The sequence below is a fragment of the Mytilus galloprovincialis genome, chromosome 3 (assembly GCF_965363235.1).
Source record: "Mytilus galloprovincialis chromosome 3, xbMytGall1.hap1.1, whole genome shotgun sequence".
Lineage (NCBI taxonomy): Eukaryota > Metazoa > Mollusca > Bivalvia > Mytilida > Mytilidae > Mytilus > Mytilus galloprovincialis.
The window spans coordinates 55,936,112-55,955,607 of record NC_134840.1 but is presented as its reverse complement, the minus strand read 5'-3'; the positions used below and the strand labels follow the sequence as shown (position 1 = coordinate 55,955,607).

Genomic DNA, 19,496 nt, shown 5'->3' with positions numbered 1-19,496 from the left:
TTAAAGGAAACAACTATGTTGTCACTTTTTTTAATTGATGAACTATCATTAAATAACGACATTTGGTTTCAAAATAATTGTTGTTTTTTTTTTGAGATTATGACAAAATCGGAAGGTTACTTGTATCTTTTACAAGATTACTTTTGAATTTGTAATACTCAGTCTAAGATATGTAGTTTTGGAGCACATTTTACAGTGTACAGTTCATCAGTTTGGAATGAGATGTACCAATCGGCATTAGAATTATCAGATCCCTTCGATATCGTTGAAAATATGCCGAGGCGATGTGGTTGACAGACTACCGGAGCCAATCACCCTGCAACCACGCCAAAACAGTATTGGAAAGTCTCATTATTTTTTGCGTTCATAGACCATATGATAAGGCAACTGGAGAGTGGGGTCTCGTCAAGTTATCAGAAAATCGCTTCTTTGTGCTGTATCTGCTTCATCGTGTTGTAGGAAATATCACAAAAGAACAAATCTCAAGATTGTCTGAAACATACGAAACTGACCTAGCATGTAATTTTGACGAATTCAATTGGGAGGTCGCTCGATGTCGAACACGTACACTGGTTTATAACATCTCGCGAGTGCTACCATGCCATGATGGCCCTGAGATCTATCAGTCACGGTACTACGTATGTAATTGAAAACAAATGTACGATCAACAATGAACAACGAAAGTTACATAGCATTACTGCATATTCATCGGGATTTTAGTGTGAATGTTGACAAAGTAATAGAGAAGTGTGTTTCTGCCCAGACCCGAAGAGCAGATTTTGGACAATTTTGAGTAAATTCTGTATCACAAATATGTGTTGTTTATGTATTACTATATTCAGAAGATTTATTAATAGTTTTACATTCATAAATTTTTATCTACAAATAGCTCCTCTTTTAACCGTCCTATGACCGAAAACCGAAAAAAAAAAATTTGCTGCATAATAGGGTCCCAAAAATTTGTCGCCTCGCTCCGCTCGGCGGTAGTTGCTTCCACATCGTTTCTTTCTAGCTACGCCCCTGTTATTTCACAGAACCTTGTGAAATAGAGTCCCATTAACTACTATGTAAGTTACTCGCAATCAATATATACCTGACCATAATTATAAATTGTTCACAAAGGTAGAACAAATTTGTACAATTTATCAATCAAAGGGAGGACCCGCGGATATAATCATTTGTTGGCTTTACACTGACTTATCATTTGAATTAAATACATTATTTGTTGTTTGTTGTTTTAAATATCAAGTCAATTAAAATTTTTACAAAACTCAAGATTACTATGTTCGTTTGTACATATAAATGTTTTCCCAACTCTAAATACTTGAAGATTTACTTACTTTACGTGCTGCTCGAATCGCTTAGGACGAAAATAAATGGGACGAACTAACAATAGAAAATTCGTTTTCGGGCGTTTCCGTTTCTGATCGGAAGTAAACGGAGAGAATGTTCGGCAATGACATCCACAAGGATGTTGCGGTAAGTCAGTCTTTCAAAAAACTCATGTGAACTCACATTTTTAGAGAAGCTTTATTTGAAATCTGTTTCTTTGCACACAGTCAACAATTTGAATGTCAAGTATTCACTTCTACTGCCATTAAAAGAGTCAGAAAAGCCATATTAATTTGTTATGTAAATCTGACAAATCAACATGCTTGGAAATGAGTATACTGAGAGATGTGATTAGTGATACTGATAGGGAAGGTCCAGCGCCATGCGCAAATTGCGCGTTTTTGTCAGAAAATCTGCAAATGTCAGCGCCACTAGCGTAGTGGGTATATATTTTACCCTTGTCCATCTACAAAGTACATCCCAAAGTTGGTTTCTATTTTCTAGCTTTAGTTTGCCTCAACCAAATGTTATTGTAGAAACTTTGAAAAGTTTACACTACACTTATTACCACAAAACACCGATCATGTTTGAATATTGGTGGCGTCATTATTACTGTTCATGAGTGTACCCCTTTATAAACTTAAAATTAAAAATTGCTGAATATTTCCTTTCTGTTGTCTAACTTTAGATTTCCTCAACCAAATGATATTAAACATATACAGTGGAGTCCCTGGTGTCCGCGCGGCCGGTGATACCGCGCATTTGCTGATATAGTTATATCAACACCGTAACACAAATGAAATTGTTCTTGTTATTGTTTTAGCATTCTGAAGGGAGAAAAAAGAATAAAATAGATAAGTTCCAGATTGAAATAATAACTGCAATCCCGTAATTTACAATATTTGGCCAATGGCCATTAAAAGAAATTCAGCATCAGATAAAATTTGTTATACTTAAGTCAATTTTTTATCAAATTGAAATAATTTTTGCTCTGCATCATTGGCAGTGTGCTTGGTTTGAATTTAGCTACCTTTTGTAGCAGCAAATCTTTCCTCTATTCAAAATAAGCTGTTTTTGGAAGGCATGCGCAAAATCACCGGACATTGGAGGAACTCTCAGAAATGGGTTTCCCCAATTTTGGAAACCCATTACACAAAATCTTGAGGGTGAAACCCTACAAACTGATAAGTTTATGAAATAAAAGTATGTTATGAATGTATTCACACAATATTATCCAATTATTGGTTTTATCAGTTAAATGAAGTGAAGACATAAGTCTTAGGTGCGCGGATACACCGGACTGCACTGTACACAATGCATAATAGCACATAATACAAAATAAGTATGAAATTGGGTTTCATCACTTCTACGGTTCTTGAGTTTGCCCCTTTATAAACATATAAATTGCTTATTTTTTATGCCCCATTTATGGGCATTATGTTTTCTGGTCTGCATTTGTTCGTTCGTCTGTCTGTCCCTTTTCAGATTAAAGTGTAAGGTCGGGGTAGTTTTTGATGAAGTTGATGTACTTGAAACTTACTTTTAAGGTTCCACTAAAGTCAAAATATAGGACACTACAGAAACATCAAAACTGCCTGTATTTCTCAACCTAAAATGAATAAAGTTCTAAACTATGAAAACATATGTTCATTTAAACATACATTTGTACTTAACATATACACATTGTGTAAATTGTAAATAAACTTGAAATTTTTGTGTCATGGTCAAACCGGTTTTGGGGGTGAACACTAAATTTTCCAAAAAATGCTGAATCTAAACATGTACTTAGATTATTGATTATGGGCCCAGTTTTCAAGTTGGTCCAAATCGGGGTCTAAAATTATTATATTAAGTATTGAGCAATAGCAAGAAATTTACAATTGCACAGTATTCTGCAATAGCAAGAAATCTTCAATTGTACAGTATTGTGCAATAGCAAGAAATTTGCAATTGCACAGTATTGCCCAATAGCAAGAAATCTTCAATTGCACAGTATTGCGCAATAGCAAGAAATCTTCAATTGCACAGTATTGCACAATAGCAAGAAATATTTAATTGCACAATATTGTGCAATAGCAAGAAATTTTCAATTGCACAGTTTTCGCAATAGCAAGAAATATTCAATTGCACAGTATTTTCCCGTTTTCGAATTGGTCTACATTAAGGTGCAAAGCGTCAAAAATGAAACTTTGTTTGATTTCAACAAAAATTGAATATATGGGGTTCTTTAATATGCTGAATCTAACCATGAACTTAGATTTTTAATATTTGGGCCCGGTTATCAAATTGGTCCACATTGAAGTCTAAAGGTCTAAAATTGAACATTATTTGATTTCATCAAAAATTTATTTCTTGGAGTTCTATGATATGCTGAATCTAACCATGTATTTAGATTTTGGATATTGGACCATAACTATAATAGGTAAATGTCCAATTTAAAATTTTTAAGTTTTAAGTTTAAGTTCTTAGACCACATTCATTCTGTGTCAGAAACCTATGTTGTGTCAACTATTTAATCACAATCCAAATTCAGAGCTGTATCAAGCTTAAATGTTGTGTCCATACTTGCCCCAACTGTTCAGGGTTCACCCTATGCGGTCGTACAAAGCTGCATCCTGCAGAGCATCTGGTTTCAAATGTTATGAGACAGTCACAGACTCATACACAATACTCATTACATGTTACCATAAAACTCAGATCAAGTACAAATTTTGCTTGCTTGGTTTTTACTGTTCTTCAGTTATGTCCCTTTATAACTATATGATATCAAGCAGGGTCATCATCTGTGTCCTATCAACACATTCTACATTTATTTCAAAAATAAAATACAATACCCATACATAAGCACAAAAAGCTGTATTTTGAAGTTCATTTGCCACCAATTTGTTTCAAAGATTTGAATTTCAGATGCAAACGAATTAAACAACTCCTGTTACAAATTTAAAGATGAAATACTGTACCCCTGTCTGAAATTTTGCAATTATATCAAATGTCTGACTGCTAGCCAGCCAATCAGATATTTTGGTCATCTTTTAAGAGTTATGATAAAAGAACACAATTAGAAGTGTTTATCAATGTTTACATGTTTACTATTTATTAAAAAGATCATGTTTATTGTGCATCAATCTGTATTCCTTCTATCATTCTATTCCAATATTACATGCAATATTTAAGGTGGTACCTAACACTACAGGGAGATAACTCTGTAAAATCAGCTAAACATTTTAATTACGTTATGTTGTTAAAGGAATTTTAAGCTTCTCAATGATTAAAAATAGTGTTTGTCAAACTGCTATATAACCAGTGTAATTTTTCTGATAAAATGGTTGGTTCAAATTTTTGGAAATTTTTATATTTTTGTCAAAGGTTCAAAGTAAATCATTTATCAAAATTTTATGAAAATTAAAAGAGCCAAATAAATTTCAGTGCATGTGTTGGGTACCACCTTAATTTACTTTTAATTATTCTTATTGTAGAGATACACACAGAGTTTGAGACATTATAGCTGGTGGTTTAAAAGAAACTTCATTTCTATAGCTGTCCCTGGTACTGTTTTCTATTTTATTTACAACGATTTACAGAGAACTCGTAAATTTAAGGCAAAAAAGAAATTAGAGGCATTGCAGACAGGAGATTTAGAAGTACCACAATAAAATGGGCAAAGTGAGTACAGTGAATTTTATATTGGGCATGATAGTTTCTATACTATTAAACGAGAAGACCTCATTTTTGGTGTCGCTTCTCCTCCTTTCACAATAAATTAATCATCATGCCTCTGTGTCCTATAGGTAACATGTATAGTCGCATTTGTCATCCATTCTTATGATCATTAAGTTTGGGTTATTTTGGGATAAAAAACGAAAAAGAATGCGTCCAGATATTTTCCCGTCATTGGACAAAACTTTAAGTCAGATTAGACTTCCGGTTTGTGTTTTTCTGTACTTCGAACATACAAAGATTATGAAATTAAGTATATGAATTTGCTTTCTGCTATCATTTTGAGTTCTAACATGTATCATCCTTGCTAAACGTGTTTCAGTTTGGGTTATTTTGGGAGGAAAACGAAAATGAATAATATTTGCTATTTACTATCAATTAGTTTACAGTGGCGGATCCAGAACTTTTCATAAGGGAGGGGGCGTTGATTGACCTAAAGGGGGGGGGGCGTCACTCTCATGCTTCCCCATTTAATCAACAACTATTAACTGCGGTCACTGCGGATATATTTCTATATACTTACATATATTTACTATGAATTACTGTATTTGTTATAATTTACTATAACATGTATAAATTCCAATGGTTATCTTGGGGGGGGGGGAGGGGGGGGGGACTCTTTACTATTCATGGCGTTCACTGATATATTATAAGAAGATAAGATAAGATAAGAATTTTATTAATCTAATCAAGAACCCATAAAGGGCATCATTTTACAACACAATATGATTGGAAAAAGCAAAACAGAAAACTAATACATACTTTAACGTTATGAACAGGATCAGAGCCTAACACAACATGTGTTTTATATAACTATTATATTAAATCTTATAACAATAAAATACTAAATTACTTCATATATTTTGTTTACATCTGGATCTTATTTCTAACCCTTTAATAATGTAATTTCCTAGGCACATGAGAGTTGGTAAATGCTCATTTGTGAACAGCCAGAAATATTTCTTATCATTAGGTAGATCTTTAAAATTAGTACAAAAACTTATAACTTTATCAAATAATAATTTTCTCTCTTCATCATATAATGGACAATTTACTGTAAAATGGGTCTCATCTTCAATAGAATTTGATCCATGTGATAAGCAGTGATGACATAGACGTTGAGTTCTCTCTATGTATTTTTTATTATATCTATCTTTCTCAATTTTAAGATCATGAGCACTTATTCTCATTTTACATATAGCTCTTCTTATACTAAAATATTTAATTGATAAATAGGCCTCCTTTACAAAGTCAGTCTTGAGGTTGAAATAATTCTCTAATTTACTATTACCTTGTGATAAGGTTTCAGATCTTTTGACCAACCAAAATGTTTTGAAACTATTACAAAGTTTACATTTTACAAATTTAATTAATTTATTGAGCTTTGTATCTAAATTTTGTATATCAAGTGATTGAAGTACATATTTCATAGATGAATACCAACAATTAATGTTTTCTGCATCTAAAATTTTATTACAAACATAAGCATCATAAAGTAACCCTGTGTCCAACTTGTTAAGCCTGTGTACATATTTTACCATAGATATAATGACAGAAAAATAAAGAGGAAATCTTGCAACCTCTGATAACACTTCTAAATTTGAGGCTTTCTTATTTACACCAAGAATATACTTTAAATATCTGAAATGTGATTTTTCCAAATAATCATTTATGTAGATTAATTCAAATAGATAATCACTTTTTTTCTTGCAAGCAGCAGAGTTAATTTTAAATGAACCCCAAATTTCACTACAATATAATAAAATTGGTTTTATTGTGTGATCATATAAATGAATTGCAGTATCAATACTTGGATTACAAGCTGACATGGATTTTCGTAATTTAAATTTTGCCTTTAAGGATTTTTTGAATAGCTCTTCTTTCCCCTGTTGAAAAAGACCACTAGAAGTAAAGACTATCCCTAAATATTTACATTTATTAACACATTCTATAGCCTCTTTATCTAAATAAAATGATTCCTTTAAAAATTTTCCAGGCTTGTTAAAAATTAAAACTTTTGTTTTGGACAAGTTTACCTCTAGACACCAGTCAATACAATAAGTATGCAATATATCAAGTCGGTTTTGAAGACCTTTTTTAGTGTTTGATAATACAATAATGTCATCAGCGTACATAAGACAATCAATTCTACGCCCATTGATATCAACAGCATCTGGACTTGGCTCAAATTTTGGAGGCAGATCGTTAATGAAAAGCTTAAATAAGTTTGGACTTAGAACATCCCCTTGTCTTATATATATAAAAGTACCTTTGACTTTTGATACCTCTCCTGTATTTATCTGTATTGAGTAATTATAGTATATATGCATGTTCATAGAGTACAGAAAAACAGAAGGTATACAAATCTGTATTTTGAAAATAGGAGGAGGGCAAAAAAATGTGCCCAGTCCCTAAGTACCTTTGAATTTTGATACCTCTCCTAAAATTCTCCAGTCAGTATATTTTTTTTACAGTTTACATACGCTCTATTTCCCCGCGATTTTGCGGGTGTGTTCTAGTATATTATTAATGCTGCACTTTCATGAAATTACATTTTTTTTAGAAATAAGATGATTTCTTGTCCTAATCCTTGGTGAGTTACATTTCAATTGTTGAATAATCTTTTATTCTTCTTTTTTTTTTCAGATGGAAAAATTCACCATGTTGAATCCTAAATTCTATAGATATTATGCTAGTTTAGCAACAATTATGGTACTATGGAAGTTTGGACACTGGTATACAGAGAGGGTTGACAATAACATGAATCTTTTCAAAAACAAAAGCAAATTATTTGGAGGACGTACTGTTTATCCAGAAGAAAGATGGTGATGTTTTTTTTGTCGAAAGAGTTGTAATTTTTTTTATCTGTTGAAAGAAAAATTAAAAATAAAATGATACTTTTGTAATGTGAAAAAGAAATCTTGTTTCTTGGGCTTGCAAAATGTCTCTTATGGCATTTGTGTGACTGCTGTCAATATTATGCTTCTGTTGACACAATATTGTTAAAAGTGTATTGAGGGTTATGTTGATTAGACAACTTAAAAGACATCTAAAGGCTGACATCTATATAGAATGAAATTCAAAACAGTGTGGCTGTGGCCATTGATTGACACATTAAATTCATCCATTGACTGGGACAATTTACGTGAACGTTTGTCTGTAACGTACAGATAAGGTAATAGGTAACAGGTGAATATACTATTGGTATCGGTGACTATGGGGTATGGGCTTTGCTCATTGTTGAAGGCCGTACAGTGACCTATAGCTTTTGATTTCTGTGTCATTTTGGTCTCTGTGGACAGTTGTCTCATTGGCAATCATACCACATCTTCTTTTTTATATCACTCGAGACATCATCATTGACCTGCATTGATCATATCAAAGTTAAGGATCACAGATACTTTATAAGTGACTTGCAGTGTTGATATATCCCACTTTCACCCAGTTACTCAAGGGGACTGAATGAGATAGTTTTTTGTGTTGATGAACATTGATATGTATTTGACTAAATATCAGATATAAGATGGCTTACTTTCAAATAATTGATAATAAAATTGTTATTGTACAATGTTTATTAATAAAGTAAGTCTGGCTCAAACTTTAAAAGTCATAGACTCGAGTTTTACATTGGAGTTCAGATCAATGTAATATTTGCCACTGGATATTAGGAAAACACCAATTAATCTTAAGTTCAGCTGTGAAATAAAAAGTAAACGAAATTCATGATCACTAGCTACAAGAATTCACCCAGAGGAGCATACCATAAGAAAATAAGGTCATTGTTATACACATTTTAGGCTTGATTGACCTGCCTGTGATTAAGCTTTACAGCAGATTTCAATTCCAAGGTATCAATGTTCTGGATATCAGAATATTTTGCCAATAAAAAAAGCCAAGTTTGCTTTCTACTTAAAAGTAAGTCGTATATGCTTACATTGTAGACTTCATTAAGTCATATTTAGGTGTACATGTATCATGTTCTGAGTTCAAATACATAACTTATTTGAAGTATAAGATGGCCTCTTTAAAGATCATCCGACCTACATTTTACTGGTTCTGTTTATCACCTTAGATGCAAAGTAACATTCTTTTCAGATGTATTTACAGCTAAAATAACAAAACATGTATTTAAAGTGTTATTATGAGTGATAGGACGACTATATTAAATCATTCAAAGGTATTTTTACTTGAAATGTGATCAAGTGTAACAGTTCGTTCTCCGACACTCAAATAAGATTGGTCATCTCTATATATATATGTGGTATTATTGTAATGTGTACATTCTAAAACCTTGACCCCATTACCGAAATTCTTTGATTAATGTTCATATACATGTATTAACACCATACAGGTGAAAGGCCTGCATGTAAGGTGCCCATGTCCATCTGTATCTTCGCTAGCTACGTACGGTCTGTATCTGTATCTCCCACTTATGAAATTAGGATGGGTACGTCACAGATTCCTTTCGGCTATTATGTGACGGGTTGGTCTGCGCACAATTAGTCGCGCTTGCTGAGGAGTGCTGATTTAAACTCCTCGGTAGTAGTGGCGCACACTACTGAGTCTTCCAGATGGTTCCAGTTTATTGCAGTGCGCACAAAAATAGAGTTCTTGAATTGTTCTGTCTTACTGGTTGGAACTATTACCGCACGTTTGTTGTTACGGACTTGGTGGTCTATAATGTTTTTTGTTACAAAGTTATTGTACGTTGTTGCTTTGATTTGTCTCTTTGGTCTGTGAAATTTGATTAAATCGTCGGGAGGAAGCACTGGTATCTTCCCCTCAACCACTTTGAAAAAGAAGATCAGTCGTTGTTGTTGGCGTCTTGATTGTAATGACGGGAGCTGAAGTTCTTTTAGCATTTTTGTCATACATCCTTCCTCTCTTGATTTGTAGTCTTTGGTAATGAATCTAGCACCTCTCTTTTGTATGGATTCTAGTTTGTCAATGTCTTTTTGGGTATATGGGTCCCAAATAATTGATCCATACTCCATAATTGATCGTATGAGAGCTATATATGCTGTTTTACGGCATACCATAGGACAGTGTTGTAGGTTCCTTCTAAGGAAGCCTAGGGTAGAACTGGCTTTGTTACATGTATTTGTTATTTGTTCTTTCCATTTAAGATCTTCTTGTATTTGGAGTCCTAGGTATGGGTTGGATGACACTTGTTCAAGCGTTTGGTTGTTAAGGTTGTAAAATCGCTGACTCTTACTTTTCAGACTAAGCATATAACATTTTTTGGCGTTGAAGCGCATACCCCAGTCGTCGGCCCATTTTTCTAGTGATTTCAGATCCTCTTGTACTTTGTTATGGTCATTTTGGTTTTTGATTTCCCGGTACAGCAGACAGTCGTCTGCAAATAGTCGGACTGATGAGTTTACTGCCTCTGGGAGATCATTTATGTGACACAGGAAGAGGATGGGTCCTAGTACCGTTCCTTGGGGGGACTCCGGATTCAACTGAAGCATTTCTTCAGTTTTCTCCATCAAGTTGGACTCGCATTTTTATGCAGTTAAGCCCAGTGGCGGATGCAGGAATTTTCGAAAGGGGGGGGGTGCTAGCCCAGGGCAAAAGGGGGGGGGGGGTGCAGGGGGGTGCAAACATGTCCCGATTCAAATGCATTGATCGGCCAAAATAAAGGGGGGGTGCGGACCCCCGGAACCCCCCCTCTGGATCCGCCACTGAAGCCACTGAGAAAAAATTTGGTTGCTTATATAGGGAATCATTGAAGCGTGACTGGAGCGGGCCCCCTATTAGGTCAGTCAGTGGGCCCCCACTTATGAAAAATTCTGGATTCGCCACTGTAAGCTGCATTATGCGAGCACCCTAGATTTGTGTTCTACCCAATAAATCCTGAAATACTTGCCATTGTTATTATCTAGCTTGTTACTATGTTATATATAACTAATTGAACACTTTTTTAATACTTTTTATTCTGGATTACAAAAAAAATGACCAGAAAAGCCTTAAATGATCGTCGATTTATCCAAAAGTTTTAAAGTTACACATGGGAAGTAGTGCTTATTAAAAATCCTTGTGTAGTTCATTATGACTTGTGCTTTTAGCTAAGATGTCAAAAAACAATTGTATGAAATATTTAATCGCCGAAAATCTCTGAAGACAAGCAGTTTAGATAATGATTTCCCAAATGACAAAAGTCGTAGGAATATTGTTTGTCATCAATACGTAGTACAACTACGTACGTCAGTAGTCTATTATATAATTCAACTGTTCATGTTGTTGGCGGCAATTTCAAATTAGAAAAAGAAATTTTCGTAGCTTTTCAATTTGGAGGCAGGTGTGCAAATTAGCGGTGGTTCGAGACCTTCCACTTTTGCAAGCGGAATTTCGACTAGGATAGTTGGTTTCTAGCTACGCCCGACGTAGTCGCCTTACATTTGAAAGAAAATAAGAAATTACTTTGCAAACCTTTTCACCATGTTCACCAAAGTCTCCAATTAAACGAGCTAAAAACTTATTTTTATCATTATTATTCATGACGGCGATGTTCATTTTGTTCAACCGCTAGCTTTATACAGAAAATTGCCGACAAATATTGTATAAATTCGAGTAAAATCATATCTGATTGACAAAAACAACATTGTAAACACATAACAATGGCGGCCGTGAAGACAAAATTTTACAAAATCGGATCCGATTCCGGAAGCGGATAAGGATAATTCCGGGTTTGACGATCATTTACAAAATAAATCCAAGCAGGTGAAAAAATACATCTATGCATGGTAAATGAATATAAACACTAGTATTGTAAACCAAAAGATATATGTAAAAGAAAGAAAAAGCAGAAAAATATTTTATTCAGAAACTAAAAATTACTTTTTGATAAATTTTAATTTAAAAATCCAATACAACGTGACAGCTGGGAACAGTATATCTAACAATATACATGTTCATGGTCACAGTCTAAATTTTCTTTATAAATGATAAATGATGATAATGCATGTGAGATGCTTTTAAAGTGTAAACATATTACTGCAATTTCGAGGGGTTATTTGTTTTTTCTCAATTTTGAAGGGTCAATTAAAGAAGCTGAAAGTTTCATTCTTTATTTTCACAAATAATGCAACTATATTATATATACCTTAATGTAAGTAAATCATATGATATATAGGTGGCATTCTTTGGGCCACTCTACCCCCTCCTGTTTGATAACTTGGAAACGGTCGAGCTCCCCATCCCTAAACAATATGAGGGGCAGATCCAGGATTTTAGGTTAGGAGGGGCGCAAACTTAAATTTTTGCCGAGCAGAGCGAAGCTAAAAAAAAATTGAGGTAAAATTATCGGAATTTTCTTTATTAAGCTGAGAACAACCCATGCTTTGCAAATTTAAGGGGGGTGCAAGCCCGCAACCCTCCCCCGTCTGAATCCGCCCCTGCATATATTCAAGTATAGGACAATATAATAAATAAAAAATGAAATATAGGGGGAGTCCCTGGAGTTACCCCACCCCTTCCTGTTTGAGAACTTGGAAACGGTCGCGATCCACACCCCTTAACCATATATATTCATGTTTGTGACAATATGAAAAATCAAATGAAATATAGGAAGAGTCGCTAGGGTTCACCCCACCCCTCCTGTTTTAGAATTTAAAAATGGTCGAGATCCCCATCCCTAAACCATATATATTCATGTATGGGACAATATAACAAATCAGATGAAAGATAGGGGGAGTCACTGAGGTCACTGTTCACCCTCCTGTTTGAGAACTTGGAAATGGTCAAGATCCTTACCCCTAAACCATATATACTCATGTATGGGACAATATAACAAATCAAATGAAATATAAGGGAAGTCCCTGTTGTCATCCCAACCCTCCTGTTTGAGAACTTGGAAACGGTTGAGATCCCCACACCAAAACAATATATATTCATGTATGGATCAATATAACTAATTAAATGAAATATAGGGGGAGTCCCTTGGGTCACCCTACCCTTCCTGTTTGAGAACTTGGAAACCAATGAGATCCCCACTCCTAAACCATATATATTCATGTATGGGACAATATAACAAATAAAATGAAATGTAGGGGAAGTCCCTAGGGTCACCCTACCCCCAGTGGCGGATCCAGAAATTTTCATAAGTGGGGCCAACTGTCTGACCTAAGAGGGGCCCGCTCCAGTGATTCCCTATATAAGCAACCAAAATTTTCCCAAAAAGGGGGGGGGGCCGGGCCCCCTGCCCCCTAAATCCTCTGCCTACCCCTACCTGTTTGAGAACTTAAAAACCGTTGAGATCCCCACCCCTAAATTATATATATTCATATGTATGGGACAAAATAACAAATCATTTACATTTACTATGGGCAAGTCAGTCAGACCTCATCTTTGATCCCTGTTGTAGTGAACATTTGTCTGATTCGTGTCTCATAACTTTTGTACTATAGAACACAAACTCAGTTTTCTTTCCAGGGAAACCAGTCCATTCATACTATTACATGTTCATACTACGTCAAATTGAACTTCTAGCAGTCAAATAAAACCATGGTTAACAAGAAGTAATTGTAACAGGATGCTGTTACGAAGTCTCCCAAACAAAGCTCCCATAACTCCCCATTCATATGGTCCCATGTTCAATTGATTTGATTGAATGTCCTATACAAGGATTTATTTGGCTTATGAGTAGCATGAGTAGGGATCTCCACCATTTACAAGTTTTCAAACAGGAGGGGTTGGGGGTGACCCCAAGGACTTTGACCTACATTCTATTTGATTTGTTTTATTGTCCCCTACGAGAATATATATGGTTTAGGGGTGGGGATGTTGACCGTTTACAAAATAATAGCACATTCTCAAATTGAACGGGTTGGGGGCGACCCCAGGCACTTCCCTTTAATTTCATTTGATTAGCTTTATTGTCCCATACAAGAATATGTATGGTTTAGGGGTGGGGATGTTGACCGTTTACAAGTTTTCATACAAGAGGGGGTGGGGTGACCCCCTAGGGACTTCCCTTTTATTTCATTTCATTTGTTTTATTGTCTCCTACAAGAATATATATGGTTTAGGGGTGGGGATGTTAACCGTTTAAAAGTTTTCAAACAAGAGGGGGTGGGGTGACCCCCTCCAGACTTCCCTTTTATTTCATTTCATTTGTTTTATTGTCCCATACAAGAATATATATGGTTTAGGGGTGGGGATGTCGACCGTTTACAAGTTTTGAAACAAGAGGGGGTGGGGTGACCCCCTAGGGACTTCCCTTTTATTTCATTTCATTTGTTTATTTGTCCCCTACAAGAATATGTATGGTTTAGGGGTGGGGATCTGAACCGTTTACAATATATATGGTTTAGGGGTGGGGATCTGAACCGTTTACAATATATATGGTTTAGGGGTGGGGATGTTAACCGTTTAAAAGTTTTCAAACAAGAGGGGGTAGGGTGACCCCCTCCAGACTTCCCTTTTATTTCATTTCATTTGTTTTATTGTCCCATACAAGAATATATATGGTTTAGGGGTGGGGATGTCGACCGTTTACAAGTTTTGAAACAAGAGGGGGTGGGGTGACCCCCTAGGGACTTCCCTTTTATTTCATTTCATTTGTTTTATTGTCCCCTACAAGAATATGTATGGTTTAGGGGTGGGGATCTGGACCGTTTACAAGATAAAAGCATATTCTCAAATTGAAGGGGTGGGGATGACCCCCCAGGGACTCCCCCTATATTTCATATGACTTGTTTTATTGTCCTATAATCATTTCTGAAGACTGCATGTATCTATCACTTACAGTTTTCAAGTTATATTCATTTGAAAATTTTAGAAAATAAAATCCCATAGGGTTCTATAGTAAACCCCTCCCTCCTTTCTACCCCCCAAAATACCCCTTAATAGACCCCAATGCACAAACGAAAGATTGATGGCTCACCTAGACATATTAGTCTACCATTTTATGAAATCCTAAGTCAATCTGACAAGCGGTTTTGGAGAAACGCTGCGGACAAGTTCATTTTTTAAAGTGGCGGAAGAAGAAGAATAATAACTAGATTTGCCATTGCAAGCAATAGCGGATGGCACCCTTCCCCCATTGCCAGGCCAGCGGCAGCCATTTACAAAATGTTTGCTGTTTCCATGGCAACGGCGGCCATTTTGAAAATTCCAAACTCAAAAGTCAAGTCCACATAAGCTAGGCAACATTTATTATAAGTTTCACTAAATTTAAAGCATTTTCAAGTTTTTCATATTATTGCTGTTCCCATGGTAACGGCGGCCATTTTGAATATTCCAAAGTCAAACCGCCGCTGCAATTTTTTCCTTCCATTATCATGTACCATTTAATGTCTCTAGAATAAATTTAACATTGATGTTCTGGAATGTTCTATGAAAATTCAACGTTTTGACCTTTTTGCATTGTTTCCATGGTAACAACAGATATTTTGGACATTCCAACGCCAAATTCAACATCTTCCAATGTTGCTCATCGTTACTGTGAAGTTTCATTAAGTTTTGAGCATTTTGATATTTTGGAAATTTTTGGTGTAGTTTCCATGGCAACATAGTAGTTCCAATGAGTGTCAAAATCATCCAATACCTGTATATAGTGGGCACCTACATTGTATTAAAAAATAATGATTCTGAGTTTAAGCATAACCAAACAGTTTACCAAAACAAAAAACTGGATTTTTTCACATTTGTTTCGTTTCCATGGCAACGGCAGCCATCTTGATGGTGCCATACCCCACTGCACTATAGAATGTGGTGGTCAACATTATGGTATAGTTCCACCAAAATTGTTCAAGCCGATTTTGAGAAATAGTATGGACAAAAAAGTGTGGAAGAATAAATATAATAAAAATAAGACAAAAAGAAACGAACAATAACAATATGTCACCCCAACTCCGTTGAGGGTGCCATAAAAATAACTAGATTTGTAATTGCTAGCAATAACGGATGGCACCCTTCCCCTCATTGCCAGGTGAGCGGCAGCCATTTTGAAAATTCCAAAGTTGAAGAATGCATTTACAGATGTCTAGTAACATTTTTGCAAAGTTTCATTAAGTTTGAAGCATTTTGAAATTTTTGATATTTTTGCTGTTTCCATGGTTACGGCGGCCATTTTGAAAATTCCAACTTCAAAATGCAACTCCGCACATGTCAGTCACTATTCCTGTTAAGTTTCATCCGGTTTGCAGCACTTTATTTTTTTTTGGAAATTTTGAACATTTGTGCTGCAACCATGGTTACAGTAGATAATTCCAAAATTCTAAAAGCGTACATCTCATTGCCACATGTCATGTTATATATCAATACAGTTTCATTTACTTTGGTGCAATACTCTCTGAGAAAATGCTGATTTTATGCATTTTTCCATAGGGTCAATGCAAAACTTGGCCCCAATTTCCATGACAACGGCGGCCATTTTGAACTATCCAAATATTGTCTTGACATCTTGGCATACTGGAGAACATTTTCATAAAGTTTCATTCAGTTGGATCTTATAACGAAAGAGTTAGAATTTTTGATATTTAAGCTGTTTCCATGGTAACGGCAGCCATTTTGAAAATTCCAAAGTCAAACTGGAAATCAGCACATGCCAGTCAACATTCCTGTGGAGTTTCTTCCAGTTTGGAACACTTTGATTTTTTTCGCATTTATGCTGTTTCCATGGAAACGGCGGCCATCTTTTACCATTCCATACCAAGGTGCACAACTTTACATGGGGGTCCTCCTTATAGTAAAGTTCCATCAACATTGGTCCATTGGATTCCGAGAAACACGACGGACAAAATGTGTGGAAGAAGAAAAAGAAAAATAAGAAAAACTAGATTTGCCATTGCAAGCAATAGCGGATGGCACCCTTCCCCCATTGCCAGGCGAGCGGCAGCAAACTAGACGATTCCAAAGTGAAAGAGTGCATCTACACATTCAAATTATCATTTTTGTAAAGTTTAATGAAGTTTGGAGCATTTTGAATTTTTGGACATTTTTGCTGTTTCCATGGTTACGGCGGCCATTTTGAAAATTCCAACTTCAAAAGTCAACTCTGCGTATGCCATTGACCATTCCTGTAAAGTTTCATCCAGTTTGCAGCATTTTTATTTTTTTTGAAATTTTTTGACCTTTTAGCATTGTTTCCATGGTAACAACAGATATTTTGGAAATTCCAACTCCAAATACCACATCTTCCAATGTTGCTCATCGTGACTGTGAAGTTTTTATAAAGTTTGGAGCATTTTGATATTTTTGAAATTTTTCGTGTAGTTTCCATGGCAACATAGAAGTTCCAAAGATCGCCAAAATCATTCCAACACAAGTGTATAGTGGGCACCTACATTGTATCAAAATATAATGATTCTGAGTTTAAGCATATCCAAATAGTTCACCAAAACCAAAAACCGGAATTTTTCACATTTGTTCCGTTTCTATGGTAACGGCAGCCATCTTGAACCATTCCATGCTTACTGCAACTCTTCACCTGTGGGTCCTCAATATAGTAGAGTTCCATCAACATTGGTCCATTGGAATTCAAGAAATCGCGCGGACAAAAATGTGTGGAAGAAAAATAATAAAAATAATAATAAGAAAAAAAAGAAACGTAGAATAACAATACGACACCCCAACTCCGTTGAGGGTGCCATAACTAGATTTGTAATTGCTAGCAATAACGGATGGCACCCTTCCCCCATTGCCAGGGTAACGGCAGCCATTTTGAAAATTCCTCAGTCAAAGAGTGCATCTACACTTGCAAATTAACATTTTTTTAAAGTTTCATAAATTTTGGGGCATTTTGAAATTTTTGACATTTTTGCAGTTTCCATGGTAACGGCGGCCATTTTGAAAATTCCGAAGTCAAACTGTAAATCAGCACATGCCAGTTACCATTCCTGTGAAGTTTCTTCCACTTCGGAACACTTTAATTTTTTTCGCATTTTTGCTGTTTCCATGGTAACGGTGGCCATCTTGACCATTCCAAAGTCAGAGGGACAACTTCGCATGGTGGTCAACATTATACTATAGTTCCATCAACTTTGGTCCATTCTATTCTGAGAACTGCTCCGGACAAAAATAGTGGAAGAAAAATAATAAAAAAAAGAAACGTAGAATAACAATATGTCACCCCAACTCCGTTGAGGGTGCCATAAAAAGAAACGTAGAATAACAATATGTCACCCCAACTCCGTTGAGGGTGCCATAATAAGAACTGAGCAAAAACAATAAGTCTCCAAACTTTGTTTGGGAGACTTAACTACCAAGTAGAACAACTGCAATCATTGGGAACTTGTACCACTGCAGACTCACCATAAAAAATATACATTGATATATGCATTGCTTTTGAAACCTTGATAACATATAAATTATTTGCCTTAATAAATAAATCATTAGATAAACATGAATGTACTATATATGAATGTTTAATGTTGAGGCAACATTGCCACAGTTTTCATAATTACGGTTGCCTTGGTTTTTGGTTAACTGCCTTCAGCGCTTACAGCGCTTTGATTCTTTCGGTTAGGAATGAAGTTAGCCATTTGTGGATATTTCCTCTAATTCCATATTGGTTTATTTTGTGCAACAGTCTATCATATTTTTTGGCGAGTAAAGATGGCGTATCTGTTCTGAGAACTCAGCATAGGCACATGTCTCAGAAGAAACCCCTATATACCTTAATATAACATATATATAACATATATTAAGGTATACAGGGAGAAAAATCTTAGACAAGTGCTTGTGGAGTTCAGCCTAGGCACTTGTCTCTGAAAAAGTCACATTTTTCATGGATTATTGTAGATTTGATCATATGACATTTTTACTTGTAAAAACGGTAACCAAAATTCTCAAGTCATATAAAAACAGACAACACTTTTACCAAATACGACAAAACAACAGTAAATAAACAATACACAAACACAAAAATCATCGAAGATAACGAACAGGCTTATCAGTGGCAAATACAACCATTTTCAAATGGGGGGGGGGGGGGTGTGTCTCAACCCAGGATAAAGGGGGTTTCAAATGCAACCATGTCCCAATAATAATACATCATACAAATTAGTTGTATATATTTCATGGAGTCATAAAATTCATTATTTGTATCTGCTTATCGTCCTCTTTCTTGTGCGTAGCGTTGGCTAACTGACCATTGGCCATTGAATACGATTGTGAAAACAAGCACATAAATCGTTATCATGTTTGGTTCTTTTGATGGTTATCTATATTTTGTTAATTTGACAAAAAAGAACAAAGAGTGGACATTGCTGAAACGAAATCCTTTGAATCATGCAAACAATGAAAAACAAAATGTAGCTTCTATATTAATTTTTGACCAGATAAAGACACGAACAAATTCGTTTTGTGTGTAAACCACATTACATAAACTGTTTTGATAACGCAATTGGATATTAAAAAATCAATTTGAACTGATGCCCCAAAAACACTTATTAAAGAGGAAATCCAGAACAACCATAAGTTCGTTTGGAATTTCAGCCAAA

The 19,496-nt window shown here is 35.3% G+C and overlaps 1 long non-coding RNA gene across 1 annotated transcript; it reads left to right on the top strand.

Moving 5' to 3' along the window:
- Nucleotides 1-1,401: 1,401 nt before the first annotated feature.
- On the top strand, nucleotides 1,402-7,968 carry LOC143068380 (uncharacterized). Its single transcript, XR_012976161.1, has 3 exons — nucleotides 1,402-1,479; nucleotides 4,809-4,995; nucleotides 7,696-7,968. It is a non-coding gene; the product is annotated as an uncharacterized LOC143068380 (long non-coding RNA).
- Nucleotides 7,969-19,496: the final 11,528 nt, after the last annotated feature.